This window comes from Mycteria americana, chromosome 5, assembly GCF_035582795.1.
Source record: "Mycteria americana isolate JAX WOST 10 ecotype Jacksonville Zoo and Gardens chromosome 5, USCA_MyAme_1.0, whole genome shotgun sequence".
NCBI classification, from domain to species: Eukaryota; Metazoa; Chordata; class Aves; order Ciconiiformes; family Ciconiidae; genus Mycteria; species Mycteria americana.
The window spans coordinates 20,677,084-20,694,013 of record NC_134369.1 but is presented as its reverse complement, the minus strand read 5'-3'; the positions used below and the strand labels follow the sequence as shown (position 1 = coordinate 20,694,013).

The following is a 16,930-nucleotide window of genomic DNA, read 5'->3' as shown; positions in this document are numbered from 1 at the left end:
TCTCCACCTGGGGCACAGGGAAACTGACAGTCCTTGGACTCCGGGGAAAGCCAGGGGCTTTCCTTGGTGCAAGCCCAGGGAGCCATGCATCGCTCCTCTGATACTGCCAGCTGGGCTGCGGAGCTGGGATCCCCCGGAACAGGGAAAATAACACCACACGGGTTGGGGTTTGTTACTGCAGGTGTCTGATAGGTGCTGCAGGGCTTGGGCTCTTTTTTTTCTTTTTTCAGTCTTTTGACAGCAGTGAAGTGTAGAAAGATACTTTGTTATGTGCTATCACAGGACAGGCACAAGTGCTGTAATTAATATTACAGAAAGCAGCTGGTAAAGCAAACAGCTTTTTTACCTCTAATGACAGCAAAAACCAAACATCCCCACTCGGTGCCGTTAATCGCTGAAGTTCATCTTTCTTCTGTAAATGGGCGCCGGGCGATGCCTGCGGCTCCGCCGGGGGAGCGGCTGCGAGCACGGCTGGGTGCGCAAGCCCCAGCCTGCGGGTTTCGTGTCTTTTGGGAGATGCCTGCCGTTCGGGCAGGGGGGGTGGGTGTTGCTGCTTGTCCCGAGGGGCGGGAGGAGGCGGCCAGTGGGGGGAGCTGGAGCTGGCCCCGACCGCCTCGCTCCCAGCCCGGCACGGCGCAGCCCGGCCGTACGGCGGGTTTTCCCTCGCCCGCCCGCGGCCCCGCTCATTTCCGGGTCGGGGCCGCCTCCAGCGCTAACGGCGGCTCCGCTCGCCCGCTCCCACGGGCAGGGCGGCCGCAGGTGCCCGTGCCGCGCCGCTCCACTCCCCTCCCCTCCGCTCCCCCTTTGCCGGATCAGGTAAGCAGTGTAGAGCGGCTCGCCGGGGCGGGCAGCGCCGGCGGCGGCAGCGGGGCGGGCAGGACGGGCGAGCTGAGGGCGCGTTGCCCCTGGGGACGGGTCCCCTCACTGGGGAGGCTGCCCCCCGCCATTTTGTGCGGCCGTTGGCGCCCGGGCCGCCGGGCAGTACCCCCTTAGGGGCCCGAGCAGGCGGCGGGGAGCCGGCGAGGACCCGGCAGGTGAGGTGTTGGGGAGCGGTCGCCCCAGTGAAAGGCCCCGGCGGCGCCTTCGCCCTCGCCTCGTCAGCCTCCCCTGTCCCTCTCCTGCGGCTGTGGGGAGAGGAGAGCGGAGGGCTGGGGGGGCTTCGTGTGCTGCGGAGGTCCTCGGGTATGTCCAGAGAGACGTACCTGCCTCGTCCCCAGCTGTCGCTGGTCCCTTGCCGGCAAAGGGTGGGTATGGAGGATCCACGTTCCTGTGCAAAGCCACCTTCTCTACCATGCTCCGCTCCTGAGGCGTAGCTGTGGCCGTGGCCGTGGGATGGGCAGCGCTGCCCTGGTGGGGACTGGGCTGGGGAAGGCCATGCCTTCTACCTGCTCCCCTCCTCTGTTGCTCTGAAGTCTGCAGGCTCCTTTGAGATGAGGTCCAGGGGCTTTGGTCTTGCATGCTGGACCTGAATGGAGATCTTTTATTTTCTCTTTTTTTTTCAGCATCCTCTGTTCAGGGAATGTTCTTTCTTGCCACGATCCAGGTGCAGATGACACTGCACAGTAAAGATGCTGCAGGTCCCTGTGGCAGCTGTGTTAGTGCTGCTTCTCCTTCTCTTTGGAAGGAAAAAATACCGGAACTTTCCCTCTCCTAAGACTGCAGCATCTTTCTCTTTAACATCCCATGCGCATGGGATGCACTTCAGTGAACTTGTGTGTTGAACCTCAGGTCCTTCCTGTAGGACTTCCTGAAAACAGCGAAAAGAGGCCAGCCTCAGACACAGGGAGATGGCCACGCTCAGGAATATCCTGAGGAGGCAGGATAATGCAAACACAGCTTGCTTGTTTAGACATGATCCATTGAGTCCTTGCTTATTCTGATGGAGATGATGGCTGTTGTGCATCAAGGGGCTCTCAGAAACCCAGTAACTTCTAGCCTTGCCGTACCCAGGTTCAGGAGAAATTGCATCTTACTTTTCATGTTCTAGAGTTATATTTATTTCTGAGGATCATATAAACAGGTATATACAGATGAAAGTTTATACACATCTCCTGAGGACTATGGGAATTGCTTTTCTAGATCAAACAGATAATCAGTCCAGTCTGTCCTTTCACTGGCCAATTCAGGTGGTCCAGAGGAGGTTCTGAGAAACTGCAATGGGGTGGAGTGGAAGAATTCTCTCTTTGCCAGGGCATCCTCCTGCACAGAGACTGATGTGAGGCCTGAGGCGTAAAATTTTAGGATCCTTCGTATGACAATATAAAATCTCTCCGAAGCTACCTTGCTGGGCCAACAATGTTGTTCTCATTCTCCGGAGCATCACTGTTCTCTTGGTCTCTCTGCTGTGGCAAGCTAAGCTGGGTAGTATAAACTGTCTGATTGGAAAGTCTGCTTGGCTGTTTTGTCACCATCAAATAGGAAAATTTCTCCCACTACCCCAATTTGATGCATCTAATGAGTCAAGATCCTACCATCTACTGATCTGAAGATTGTATTGCAAAGGAAGACTCTATGTGGGCCTGTCTTTAGCAGCACACAGACAGTGCTGGGGGTCTGCTGTTACTCGTGACTTTGCCAGGCAGCTTCAGAGAATAAACTAATGGGATGAGGACAATTAAGTGACATAAATCATATAGGCACAGTTCCATGCACAATGTTCTTTATGGTCAGAGAGCTTTGCAGATATTGATCCTTATGTACTACAAACTAGGTTTGGTTTCCATAATATAGCCCACATGTTACTCGCTGTCTAAATCTTTTTGATTTGATAAAGCTGCTCTGGGGACTGAATCCTCCCACCTCTCCTTGCCTGCTTGCAGGAGCTCATCTCGGATTTAAAGATAGCAACAAGAAACTTCAGCTGTAGCAAATGCGTCGTCTTCCACTGAGCAGAGCAGCACCTTCCCTGTTCCTGCCAGATGCTTTTGCTTGTTGTCCACATGAAGGCTGAGGTGGAAATACTTGGTTTACTTTTAACATCTGAACCTTAAATGATTCATTTTGTTGTGCATCGAAAGAGTAGAATTGCAACAATTAGTAAGGCTTTCTGTCCTTTGCCACTGTGTATCCTTTGAGGTATGGATAGCCCAACAGGGAGGTGCTGTTGATGTTCTGATTATCCCTCTTCATGTTTTTCTAGCGGTGTTCTCTTTTTCCCCATCCTGTATCCTAAAGCTTTAATTTCTTGGCTGATGCTGAAAAGGATTTCCCTATGCATGGACCTAATTGCACATTTTGCTAAGCAAACCTGACCTCTGCAGCTGTGCAAGGAGCACTGTGCTGGATTCACTAAGTATTCCCTGTGTGCTTCTGCTGTGGGAAGGAGCACAATATTCTCTTCTCAGGCCATATGTTCAAAAGGTTTGCCAGCCCTAAGCTTTTAAAAACCATCAGCCAGACATAAAAAAAAAAAAAGTGCTGTGGGATGACATAAGTGGAGGTTTCTTTGAAAATGATGTTCTTAATTTGCTTTCTCATGCTGATTTCTGATTGTCTTGGAGATTTCTGCATGTCTGTATAAGCTGCAGGAATGCTTGAATCTCAGTATTTCACTTGACTGCAGGACCTAGGGGCCTCAAGTGGAATAACAAATATTGTGAGCTTTGGGAGAAAACTATGCCAAACCTCAGGTTAATAGCTGTTGTGGGTTGTGTATAGGTTGTGGTACTGTGACCTTTCAAATCGAGTCTGGAAGCATGGTGGGCTTTCCATTCTTCGTTCAGGTAACATGATTGGGAAGTCCTGTGGACTTTTTAACCAAATGTTTTTCTCTTAACCATGTGTCACAGAGCACTAAAGGAGGAAAAAATACTGTCTTGTGCTCTTAGAGACTGTGACTTTAATTGTTGGTTTGTTTTGGAGGAAATGGGGTATGGTACAATGCTTTGGAAGGGTACAGTGCTCTCATCTGGTTGGCATAACTGGAGGAAAATCTGTCAAGTAATAAGCAAAGAGGCTTGTAACATCCCTGCTTTCTATCTAGTGAAGTGTGTGAGTGCAGTTAATTTAGCAGAGATGTCATCTGAAGGAGGAGCTGTTGTCCCTGCTTCTGTAGTTTTAATCTCTGTGCTGATATAACACTTTGTGTCGCTTTTCTGCACCAGTTAATGGCTCCATCTATGTGGAAGGTACTGCCAGGTTTAGAAGGATGTTTGAGGATTACATACACCTGAAAGCCCCACAGGAAAGGTTTCTGTTGTTCTGAGGGTGGCAGGAGACCTCTAAAAATGTAACTGGGAGCCCTGAACCTCCTGACATCTGCTGTGGTGGTCCAACGCTGTCTGGGCATGTGGCTGGCCCGAGCTTGTGATGCTGGTAAGATCCTGGCAGATGCAAAGATGTCACTGTTCACAGCAGATGATGTATCATGGGCTGAGGCAACCTGCATTTCTGAAGAGGAGATGAGAGTAGGAATAAGGGGAGAGCTCTTAAGATCTCTTCTGCAGCTCTTTGAAAGAATTAGCCTTTAGCGCATGTGCTGGATGAAGGTTAAAGCAATGCAGTGAAGGCTTGAAAAATGTCAAGTCCAGTTGTTGTAACTGTGCAATCAAGGTAACAGTATCTAGCTGTTTATTGCTTCATATCTCAAGCTCTTCAAAGGAGTAACAAGCAGGGTATCTGCAGACCTTTGGAGGAGTAGGACTGGTAGCTGTGTGGTGTTAAAAATAAAACTGTGGAATGTCTAAATATGTCATTTAGGCTATGGAAAGCAAACCTTTTGGGGAACAATCCGGCTATGTCTGGGTACAGCTAGGCGAGTCCAGCCTCTGGAAAAGGAGGGTTAGAAGCAGACCGCAGGCTAGCTGTAAGCCCTTGGCTGGGTGTAGCGGGAGCCTGGGAGAGGTGCAGGTGTGGGGAGGCACATCTAACGCGTAATACAGGAAAACTTGGTGGCCCTCACTGTTATAGCAGCTGAATACCTCTCCACTGCATTCAGCAAAACATCTCTGAGTAAGAGTAGTGCTTTTATCTGCCTCAGTTTCCCCTCTGTAAAATGAACAGGATTAAACCAAGCTCATCTCCAGATGGGAATTTAAGCTGTAGGTGGCCAGTAGCTTGACAGCATGACGGATGGTTGAAGTCTTCTCTCCTGACAAATAGTCTGACTCCCTGTAAAATAAAATTGACTGGCTTATCTATTGGCAAGGACTAGCATGGCTGTACTGTATCTAGGGAAGGTGAGCTGTATGCCTGTGCTAGAAGCTGAGGTGAAGGTGAGATGTGTAAATATTGCTGAGCCTTATTTTCCCTATAATTCTTGCTTGTGGACCAAATACCCAGTTTGTGGGGTGCGCCAGGCAGGCCAGCAGAGCCATCCCACTCTGGTGTGAATTGCTGCAGGCTGAAGCTCCTGACCTCTGCCCAGCTCCCCTCCTTGGCAGGTGCAGAGCTGCTGAACTATGCCCAAGAAGGAAGATGAGCGTCATCGTTGCTCGGATAAGATAAAGCGTGACCAAATCCTTATTACCCTTGGCAGGTGTGGCTAGATGCTGTCTGGGATTTGTGCAGCTCTGAGGAATAGCCCGGCATTGCAGCTGTGGGGAGGGTTGCAAAGCCTCTTTAAAGTGTGGAGACTTGATGCTGGAGCCCAAAAGGGAAGGTGGGTGCACCCCAAGGGATGGTGACAGCAAGGGCCTGAGGGGTGTGAGTGAAGGAACAGCCCGCCAATAACCCTGTGGGCAGAAAGACTTCTGCTGTGTGTTCCTCTGCCTGTGTCCTGCTGCAGACTCCGGGGTTGATGTTGCTCCATGAGCAGGGCTGTGCAGGTGTCCAGGTGTCTAGCAGGGCTGAGGACCTCTTCAGCAGCAGCGCTGCCAGAGCCTTTCTCTTCACCTATCAGGTTTTTGAAGTTCAAAGGTGTCTGTTGTCCTGAACTGTGCCCTTCTGTCTGAGATCATGGGAACTAGGAAAAGAATTCAGATTTATTGGAGGGAAAAAGGACACACATGGATGCCCCCACAAATGTACACATTTCTTCCATTGCACACTTTGGTCCTGTGCTTGAGAGCTGCCCTTTTCCTTACTCTCTTTGCCTCTAAAAGGAGTTTGCAAGATCTCTGCTGTACCTTTCCTCCCTCCCAGACGCATAGCCAGACTAGTAATCCTGTGCTCCAATACAGATGCACAAGCCCCTTTGATTTAATGAGTTTCCTATGGCACAAAGAGCCTTTTGCTTCCCATGCAAATCTCGTTGCTCAGTCAAAGCTGCTAAATGCAAATGGACCACTTGTCACTGTTCTCTCTGGGAAGAATGGTGTGGGCTTTATGTAAAACATGAAGATAAGACCTCAGGAGCTTGGAAAGCAGAGCAATACGCAGATTTGTGCTGGAGAGAGGTCAGCATGGCTGTAGTTCATTCACAACCTGTTTCCGGACTTGTGAGGTGGGATACTAGGCAGGGGGATATTTCAGGCTGTCAGTATCAAAGAAATGAGTATTTATAGAAATGGATTAACAGTTACTAGTTATGGGTGTATGGGGGTTGGTCAGTTATTCTCTCCTCTCTCTCCTTACCACCTCCCTGCTGCATCCAAGTGCAGAATCGGCACGCATTGCAATTTGGTGACTCAACCCATTCTGACGCCTGGGTCCCTTTCCTCTATTCACGTTGGGCAAATAACTTTCAGTCTGTAATCATGCTTGAGAGCTCTTGCTATTGCCCTACATATGGGGACCTCTAATGATGCTTAGATTGGCTTAATCTAATTCGATCTGAAAATCCACTTCTCTGAACAATAAATATTCCGTGTGGGGAGTGGTATTCAAGTGTCTTTACTAAGTAAAAAACCTTTTTGGCATTGGTAGATAAAGTCTTTTTCTTTTCAACATGTACCACTAAACACACAGGATGCGCAGTATGGTTGAATTAGTATTACTATGGGAACCATAACTTTTTGCATTTCCTGACCTTTATCCATGTAATGCTAAGGATTCATTAATGTGGCTCCAAAATGCTATTTATTTTTTTGTGTTTTGATAAGCTTTTTTATTCTGGTCAGTACTAAGAGAAGCTTTATAAAGAAGCCCAGGAGGAGATTAGAGACAGGACAGGCTGCAAGGTGCAGAAGAGCAGTTCACTCCCTTTTTTATGTGGTTCTAGCAGCACCCCAGCCGAGACCATGGTACAGCATTAAGCATCACCTCTGCAGCAGTGGTAAACAAAATGGTGAGTACACTTTCCTGCTCGGAGGCAGGTAACTCACTTGGTCTGGGTTTGTTTGGCTTAATTTGCCTCAGCTACACAGCTAGAGCCTGCCCCAAAGGATGCGTGGTCTGGGGCTGAGGCAAGGTAAGCCTGTGAGGAGTGGAGAGGTGGTTGTCCTGGTCTGAGAGGAGCAGAGCTGCCCTCCAGCAGCACAGAGCCCTCCCAGACAGCTTGGAGAAGCTTGCTGGCTCTGTTAAACCTGTATTAAAGACAAGTGTGATGGTTTGTAGTAGTCTTCATGTCCATTTTTTAGTCTGGGGTTTGAAATAACCATCTTAAAATACGTGCAGAAGGACCCGCCTTTACCTTTGCTTTCTGCAGGTCCCGTCATCACTGGCTGCTGGGAGGATGGGGTATCTGTAGCTTCTCTGTTTGCAGGTTGATGAGGTCTCTGCTGTTCAGATACCAGCTGGAGTCTTCTCAGTGGGAATTGGTGGAAGAGTGGTTTTTGTTCTCTGTAGAGGCTGGGCTTGCCCACTTGTGACTTGTATGGCAAAGCTTGTTTGCTGGGCAATTATTATCCTTGAGGGCGGACATGAAGAGGCATTTGGGGTGGGGGTCAGCAAAGTGGACAAAACCATACCAGGTGACAAAGAGCCAGCCTGCCACGGTCTCAACATGCTCTTTTTTTTTCCTTTTCTTTGTCAGCTTCCAAGAAGTCCTCAGGCCTAACTAGTGGAGCTGACATGGCTGAGGGCAACTTCGTGCTGCCTGGAGGCCCTAGAGCTGCCGTTGAGTGACAAAGCCCCATCAGCGTCTCCAACTGTCAGTGGGTAGGGGTGGCTTTGCTTCCTTTCAGTGGTGCTGCGGGATAGAGGGGTGCTTTGGTCAGTGGCAAGATAGAGGGTGGCATCTCTGGCTGCTTTAGTGAGAAAGTCTTGGGGTATGCACCCCACCCCTGGGGTGTGTTTCACAGTGCTTTGGAAAGATGCTCCTTGCAGTGTCATCTTGTGCTTTACCTTTCTTTTTTCCTAAGCTCTTTGCAGTTCTCTTTGTGAAACAGGTTGCCAGCTACGTAAAAGTGGAATTAAACTTGAAGCAGGATTCACAGTGGTAGTTTCCAGCCCTGCCCTTGTTGAAATCGGATGTGAACTAGGCAGCAAGCTACCTACAAGCACAGCTAGAGTTTCTCAGGGAAAGTAAGTTCAGCATGAAACCAGGGATCATCTGCTTTCTTACCACTTCTTCCCCTCTTGCCTAAGGCAGCTCAGAAACAAGCCCTTCTCCTTCACAGCTGTGTGCAAGGCAGGATAACAAGGAATTTACCTTGGGAGCTTAATGGCAGGTTTTCTTGTGCTGCTTTCTGAATCGATGGCTACTAGCCTATGTTGGAACAGGGATGAGATGCGTAGGGAGCATTGCAAACCACACCTCCTAGCTTGGACCTGCTCTGATACTCTATGTACAGTGGCGGTGTTCATTCCCCGCTAGCTTTTTGCTGTGGAATATACTGCCAGTTCCAAGGAAGGGGAGCAATACTGTCCTGCCACTCAAGGTATTTGGGAACACCTGCAGAGAGAGAAAATGAGGTTGTGTAATGGGCTGGAGGGGAGGGAAGAAAGTATCTCTCTCCTGGGCAAGGAATTATTTAAGTAGAAGGAAGTCTGAAGGAGTTTGTGAGTTGCTGTGTCTCAGCAGAGTTTCTCCCTAGGAACTTTCTGTTCTGACTTCCTGCTTTTGCTTTACAGCAGCAGAGTAGAAACAGGACAGAGACTTGCTGAGTGCAGTCTGCATATGACTGCAGAAAATGGTTGTTATTCCCCTGACAGAAGAGGGAAAACTTATTGATTGGTTTTCAAGAACTGGAGGTGCTTAATTAACAGGTGGTTAATGCTTCAGTTTGCATCACCTGATGTCTTTGCAAATGTTGAACTGAAGAAACTTGCTCTCAGTTCTGATGTGGTTCTGCAGGTCGCTTAACTAATTCTAGTAACTCATTGATTTGGGAGACTGCTGATTTAGAGTAATAGCTGCAATGGTTACATTTTCAAAAGCAAAGGGGAAAAAGTACATGCTTAGAATATGTGGCACTGTGATATTTTCTTATGAAATGGATGTCTTGAGCTGGTTAGATTAAAAACTAAGGATTTTCTGCTGCATACTTTGTGAAGACTTAGAAATTTTTCTTTAAAAACATTTGTCAGGAAAGTTTCTACTATCTCGTATAAGCATACCTATGACCCCCTCCCCCCCCCCCCTTCTGTAATTCTACATCAGTGTTGCTGCTGTGGGCTTCTGACTCAGTGACAGCTTTTGTCAAAGAAAGGAATTCCGCCCGCTCCCCCCACCCCCAGTAATGTCACCTTTCCCAGAACAGTCATACAAGTTGAACAAAAGCACCTCTCAGACAGCATCTGCTTCCAAGTTTGCTTCAATTGCTGTTCCTTACGTTGATTGCTCCTTGTACTAGGCTGTGCCTGGTATGCAAGGAACGTGCCCTTCAGTTGCATGTGTTATCCTGCTTTGTGGAGGAGCAGTTCAGGGCTTGTGGTTGCTCAAAACATTCTTTGGTTTTCTGTCTTGTAGAAATCTGAGGCTTTTAGTATTTTGTTGTGATTGTCCCCCCTGAATGAGAAAGGGAGAGGATATTTCTGATATCTTGTATGAGATCCTGGAATTCTTGGACATTCAGACCAATCCTCTCTTCTTTAGGAAGAGGGAGCATTGACTCCCTGAATCCAAGACTTCACCTGCGGCCCCTCAATGGTCTGACAGCCAAGTCAGTCTTTACTCAGGGCATGGGTTCCATCCTTTTCCAGTGCACAGGTTACACTGGCTTTTCAGGAAAGGTGTTTTGCATAGCACAGCCGCTGCCTCCTTAGCTCACAGGAAGCAGTGAATCTTTACCTTTATATCCACTGTTAGGGTGGATCCTTAGCTGAGAGGTAACCAAGTGTCACACACCTATGCATATGGCCATTTTCATCTCTGTGAGGCAGAGAATGGGTTAACTGTCTTCTTGGAAATTGGCTTCACACAGCTGCCTCAGCTCTGTTTGTTGTTTTAATAGCATTTGCAGAAAGGTCAAACTGTCCATGGGTCCCATACATTGCTCCTGGGCAAAACCGATACATCGCCAGCCACAGAGAGGCTTCTCCAGGGAGTTGTGGTGCCTAGAAATCCTCTCATTACTCATTCCTACTTGTTAATCTTTGCAAACTGTTTTTGTCCTTTAAGTGTATCTTGCAGATACACTTAAATAGAATAGCGAGGTAAAGCAGAATAGCGAGGTAAAGCTGATCCTGCCGGTCCCAGAAAAGGTTATGGGAGTGAGATCACTGTGTCAAGTTCTCAAGAGACAGAGGTGAATTTCGTGGGATGAGGAAAAGTTGGTTGAACTTCGTGCATACCCCCTGCAGTTGAGCCCTCTGGATAAGTTTTCAAGTGCTGCAGAGAACTTGCTGGCTCAGCTGGAGAAGAAATCACTGTCTATCACATGTATTCAGTAAGCAGTGTGAGTGGGTGCTTTACCAAAAAGAACTTTCCCCTTTGAAAGGGGATTGGGTGGTCTGATGTTCTGGTTTGACATTTTATCTGTGCGTGTGTGTGGTGGTGGAGCTATTTGAGGACAACATAAGGCTATGAATTTTTGTTGCTATGAGGTTGATTTCAAGATCAAGGATCTTGATCAACAAAGATAAGACTCTCACCCCACTTCTGTGGACTTACACCTGTGGTACTCCAGGTGAGATGGGATTGTTGTGGGATTTTTAGCCTTTGCGCAAAGAGGGCCCTGAAGCAGCTGAGGAAACCTTGCAGTTTGCCAGGAGGGGCTTGAGCTCAGGATAGTGGGTGGCTGTTGAGAAATTTAATGAAGAAGTGACAGAACAAGATTGGGAGCCAACTAGTGGCTCTGCTGCTCTCAGGGTGTGAAAGGAGTCTCCGCAGCAGCTATTCTGCTGACGTGTCCTTGCTGAGCTGCAGCAGCCAAGGTGGTGCTTGTCATGCGTCAAGTGTTCCTGGATGACATCTTAGCTGTTCAATAACTAGTGGCATGAGCCCAGCAGAAGCGCTCTGACTTCTGGTTGTCGTTTCTGGTACAACCTGCTCTGCACGCAAGTGCTCCCTTTGCTAAAGGGGCTGGTAAGGCAGGAGGAAATTGCCAGCGATGTTCAATTAAACAAGCTGAGGAACTGCCTTGGATTTATGTAATTTCCTGTAAAGGCTATTTGAAGAGCTTTGAATGCCAGCTTAGATCTGGAGCTTGTCTTCCTTATGGGGTGTTCCTGCCTGCTGCACCAGCCCTTGGAAAAGAGGAGTAGAAGAGAGCAGGGATCTCCTTTGCCTGGGCTCCCAGTGATCAGTGTTCACTTTGAATCAAAAATGATCCAGCGTGTCTGATGTCAAGTGCCAAGTCCTCCGTCTTCACTCTTCCTTTTCCCGCAGCTAGGCTGGCAAAGAAAGTTTGTTTGCCTCCTGCCTTGCCAATAGGTATCACCAGCAGAGCAGAGCACTTACTCTGGTCAACATGCTTGGTGTTATGCAGGTGTAAGCTACCTACTGATTGCTGAACTCAAAGCAGCATCTACCTTCAGCTTCACAACACTGTTAGCAGTGTTCAGCTAACGTGAATAAAGGCTGTATTATATCTTCACAGCTAAAATATCCTCTCTTTCTCAATTATTTTCTTGAGCCAATTGCCTCTGTCCTCTAACAACTGTGTATTTGTGGTAGAACATTAACAGCAGTGGCATCAGAGGGAAACTTGATACTGCTCGGAGCCTTTTGTACTTGACTAAGTGAATGATATTTACTTACTGCTGCCTAACCATGTCCTCTGTGGATGAGCAGCATGATCTCCAGCCTATGGAAATACAATGAATTCTTCTTCTTGAAGCCAAAGGGTACAATATTGCTGGTTTTTCCATTCCATATAAGATGAATCCTTACATTGGATTGTATGAGATGTTGCAATGTTATGTTCTGTCTCTAAAAAACCAAAAGTTTCAGGAAACCTGTAAGACTTTATAAAGTGAAGGAATTTGTAAAAATGAGTTGTTTTTAAACTAGCTGTTGCTATTTGTTATGTCTTATTGCAGGTGTGCTCTTTATTTTCTGAAAAATCAGCTGTGTGCTAGTTATATTGATAGATCCAAGACCATTAGCTTGTTATGGAAAAAATGTGGTTTGGATTTTGTTTTTAATTGCTGAGAATTAACTATTGGCCCAAATATTGTTAGAGGAAAAACTGATGCTTTCTCTCTCCACTCCCCAAGCAAAACAACCCAACAAAGCCAAAACCCCGATTAGTAGGAGCGGTTCCAGGGCAAACACGCGCCCTCAATGTTTGCAGTGCCAACGCTGTGACACTGTGCTAGTGTGAGAGAGCTGCAAAGTGTCACTGGCTTGCGATGGGCATAGCTGAGGAATGGCATGTGGGTATGATGGAGGATTTGTGGCAATTTCTGGGGGAAAGAATATTGTTTTGGTATGTTGTGGATACCTGTCTGTGTTGAAGACTTATTACATTGATGGTTCTTGGCATGTGTTGGTGCTTTCTGTTGTGTTGTTGAATTGGGAAGCATCAGAATGCAATTTTAAGAAGTTTATTTGTTCACCTCTTGAAATAAAAAAAGAGAACTGTTACCAATCTCGAGTTGCTTGCAGATAGGAGCATAGAGTCTGCATCAAACAAGCTTCTCCATGGCAAGTTTTTTTGCCAAAGATCAAGGAGTTGGTATGATAAATCATAAAGAAGTGTTCCTCTCATGAACTTCAGTGAGGGAAACAGTGAATTGCAGCAGAGCACCTTTTTTAAGATTCTATTCAAAATTATGGAGCCCCTTGCAGCTGTCCATGTTTCTGGGATATACCTCTGCATGGTACTGGCATATCCCATGATGAAGTCATCCATTGACATTGCAGCATGGGTTAGCTCAGGGCTATCAAGCTGGGCTAATCTCCTGCTGAGTAAACAACACAAAGGTTCCTGGATTCGTTCCTGTTTCCTTAAAGGGATACAATCAAGTGCAGGCAATTAAAACAGAGAGAGAGAGAGCGAAACATAGCCTTACATAGTACACCTGATTTCAGGCTCTCTGCCCAGGGTGTGTATGGGTTTTCTTAGATTTTTTTAAAGAAAAAGAAACCCTGCAAAACAATTGATGTTTTTTTAATTTTTCAGTGTATTTTTTTTCCTGCCGTTCCCTTTGGGAAGGGAGAACCCAACAACCACCCAAACAAATTCCAAACAATGGAAACAAATGTCCTAGAGAAGGGAAAGAGCAAAATTCATTTTGAACACAGTACACTAAGAAATAACTCTTTTCTTTCTGCTCTCCTCCCAGCCTTTTCAGGCACCATGGCAGAGCCTTTTAAAACAATTTCCACCAAATGGGTGCCCAGTTCCTTTGAGCAGCTTTTGGACATTCAGCCTGTGTGGAAGCCAGTTTGACATGGGGGTCAGTGTCGTTCCCAGGCAAGACTTCTGCTCTACCTTCACCTTCAGATTTGTATGGCTGTAGTTTTGTCAATGCATTTAGAATATGTGCTTTTTGCATGCAACTAGGATAATAATTGTAAATATATGTATTTGATCACTGAATCTCACAGTACGATAAAATCTGGGATGTGTAGATGTGACTGTGTCCTACAAGGAGCACTTTCTTAGTAATTATTGGCTTTCAAAACATTGGGAGAGAAAGGAAAGTAGAACAAACAGAGCAAGTGGTTTATGTTTGATATAAAATGGTATAAGGACTTGTGAAGCTTTTATTGCCCTTTTCTTTTAAAATGTACCTGTTACTCAGCTGCTCCTGAGTGATGCTCCCATTCCATGAGCAAGCCACAAATGCTTTGTACTACCGCATCCTGGCGTGCTTCTGCTGTGCATTTGTAATTTGCTGAAGCAACAGGCTTCTGCTGCAGGGATCCCTTACCCCAGCCCTTCATCATCTTCTCTTTGTGTCATGTTCTATCGTGCATGGGATCAAACCTGTCTCATTCAGCGTATGCATCAAGAGCATGATCAATGCACACTTAAACACCCGCTGAATTCCTTCCCTTAAAGTTGTAAGACTCTTTTTCTGCACCAGCAGTAGAAAGGAAAGGGTGTGTGTTCTTCTGATCTGTTTAAATAAATGGCTTAAATATTTAGGCTTAGTATGGGGTGTTTTTGTTGTTTCTAATAATATTGTCTTAGGCAGAGACACAGGAGGACGTCTTTTGGGAAACTTCCCAGCAAGTATCTGAGCACTGTAGTTTGTGGTACGCCTTGGACACCTATTATGTACCTATAACAATTCTTCTTTAATATTCCCTTCTACCACCATGTCACCAAAAAATCAGTGGTACAGGAAAGCAAAAACCTGCTTTCCCTTACAGCTCCACAGGACCCAAACACTGGACTTGCACTGTAATCCTGGGTAAGTCACTTAGCCAGTTGTGCTTAGTTTTTCCTCTTTCATTAACTGTTGATTCATTGTCTTGCATTGGGGCAGAACTGCTAGGAATGCTGTGTTTTCAGTGCATGTACAATGCCCTGCAGTGACTGGGGTCATCTGAGGACCAGCTGTGGAAAATTTGGCTGTGCTCCCCACTTTCCTTTCCTCATTGTCATCAGGCTGTGGAAAAAAGAAACAAACAAAAGTTGTCATGTGCACATGGTGGTCACGGTCACATAGATAAGGGCCTGGCTGTTGATAGCATTTTAGCCATGACTTTTCTTTACCTCTTTAACACTGCTTACTGCTACAACAAGAAGCTTTCCAAGACAATAAATTGGAAACCATTACACTGTAACGCCACCTTGAAAGTAGTATCTCCCCTTTCCAGGAAAAGCACCTTGGGTCTGTTCTTCTGTTTGTTGAAATTTGCATTTTCTTCAAGTTCTGTGTTCAAGTTTTTCATTCTTCAGCTTTGAGGCTTTGAAACTATTTTGATGCTTGAGTTTCACATGTAATTGTCAGTATCCAGGAACTGAGACTTAAAATAAAGCGCCAGCTGTTACAAGCATCAGAATCAAATTGGAGGAGCTGACAATCTATAAGCATAGGCAGGTGATGTGACTTACCCAGGGCCATACGGCAAGCTGAGTCAGGATTAAAATTCAGGTCTTGTGATTTCCCCAAAGAATGCCATGCCCATGGAATCCAGCTGACTTTCTGGCACAGCTTTGCACAGGACAAACTGCAGTTTATGCCTCAGGTAGTTAAAATATGCTTGTAAGACTGGTCTGAGTTACCACTGTGTAGAAATGCAAGACCTGGTGTTAGCTGTCTTTACTGGCAGTCAAATTTCCTGTTCTGTGCTGTGTCTGAGAAGATCTATGTTTGCTTTTCAGGCTCTGGGAAAGTTATCTTGCAGGAGCAGGTAAATTTTTGCTTGCTGGGCTGCAGCACACACCATGGCAGGAGATATCTGGTGTAATCCACAGGTCCTGAAGACTGGCTTTCTCTTGAGCTCTGTATCAGGTTGTTCAGATGTCCAAATGTGGGCATCTGAAGTTCACACTGTCCAAATCTGGACTGTGCAGTATCACAGCTGACTTTAAGCACAGGCAGCCAAACCGCTGGGGTGGGGGAAGAGGGGACTGCAGAAGAATATTACACATTGAGGCTGGCCAGGGTGATTGGAGCCCGTTGGTGCCCCCATGTCCCTGGTGCTTCCATCTTCCTGGTAGATCTCCCAGGCCCAGTTTTTGGTCTCTGCCATGGTTCCCAGATATGAAGGTGGCAGGAAGCACTTGTTTGAGCTGAAGCTGGGACTCTGTCTCTTGTGGAGTGGGTGCTGGTCAAACCGTGTACCCAGAAAACTGGAATAGTCCCATGAAGTTTTGTCAGAACCCACTGATTGCAGCAGGCACCCCACTTCTATCAACACATTAATGTGAACAGTGAATGTTTTCATATGGATTCAAAGGGAGGCTGGACAAGTGTCTTGGAAGATGAGGGAGGAACCATGTGGCTCAGGAATTGCCCCAGGCTGAGAGTGGCTAGAGGCTGGCAGATTCCTTCAGGGAAGCCTTCTCTGTGCTTGCCCTGCTGTTACTCTTCCCTCACCAACCATTCATGGCCACTGTTGAGGGCAAGGTGCTGGGCTAGATGAATTCTGCCATGACCCCTTGCAGATGTTCTTATGATGGAAATAACAGCCCAAGATACAGAGATTGTCCTGACTCCAGGCTAGGTGTGGAAATTAATTCTTAACTGGTGCTGACTCAATGACTACTTTGTCCTGGCAGAAGGGACCTAGAAAACTTAATCCTGTCAGGAAGTTTTGGTAATGATCCCTGGCTTTGTCACTGGAGGTGGCTTGGCTACATCTCGCTGGGGGAGCCTGACATGTTTGCCTGACCAAAAGCATTAGAAGCCCATACCTATCTTCTCTGTCTTCTTTGCTTGTGTCAGGCAAGCATGGCTCTTCCCAAGCTGATCTTTCTGCACCCAAGCCAGCTCTGCTGGCCCCACTTTTGGGTACCAGTCCCCACTTTTAGTACTGTAGTGACCTCAGCCTCTTTCAAAGTTGTCTTTCAGTGATGTTCTGCATCTTGCTGATGAAGCTGCTTCCCTAGTAGTTTGCAGTGATGATCTGTAACAGGGGAAGGTATGATAGCACTTGTTGGGCTGAGATCTGCTTTGTGCCACGTTTATACCATGCAATGTTACAAACAGGGATGGAGATGAAGAGCTTCTCAGTCAAAGACCTCTGGGAGAGAAGTCCATCAGAGCTGCAGTGTATTTTGCTTACTGGGGCGCTGTCTTATTTGCCGCTTTGTTCCTCTACAAG

At 46.9% G+C, this 16,930-nt stretch overlaps 1 protein-coding gene across 1 annotated transcript in view; it reads left to right on the top strand.

Annotated features, from left to right (window-relative positions):
• The first annotated feature begins 640 nt into the window (after positions 1–640).
• The window catches only part of CRACR2B (calcium release activated channel regulator 2B), a 44,784-nt gene continuing 28,494 nt past the window's right edge, over positions 641–16,930 (top strand). Inside the window, exon 1 of the mRNA XM_075502410.1 lies at positions 641–816. The gene's annotated coding sequence lies outside the window, so the exon portion shown is untranslated. The remainder of the gene's footprint in view (positions 817–16,930) is intronic.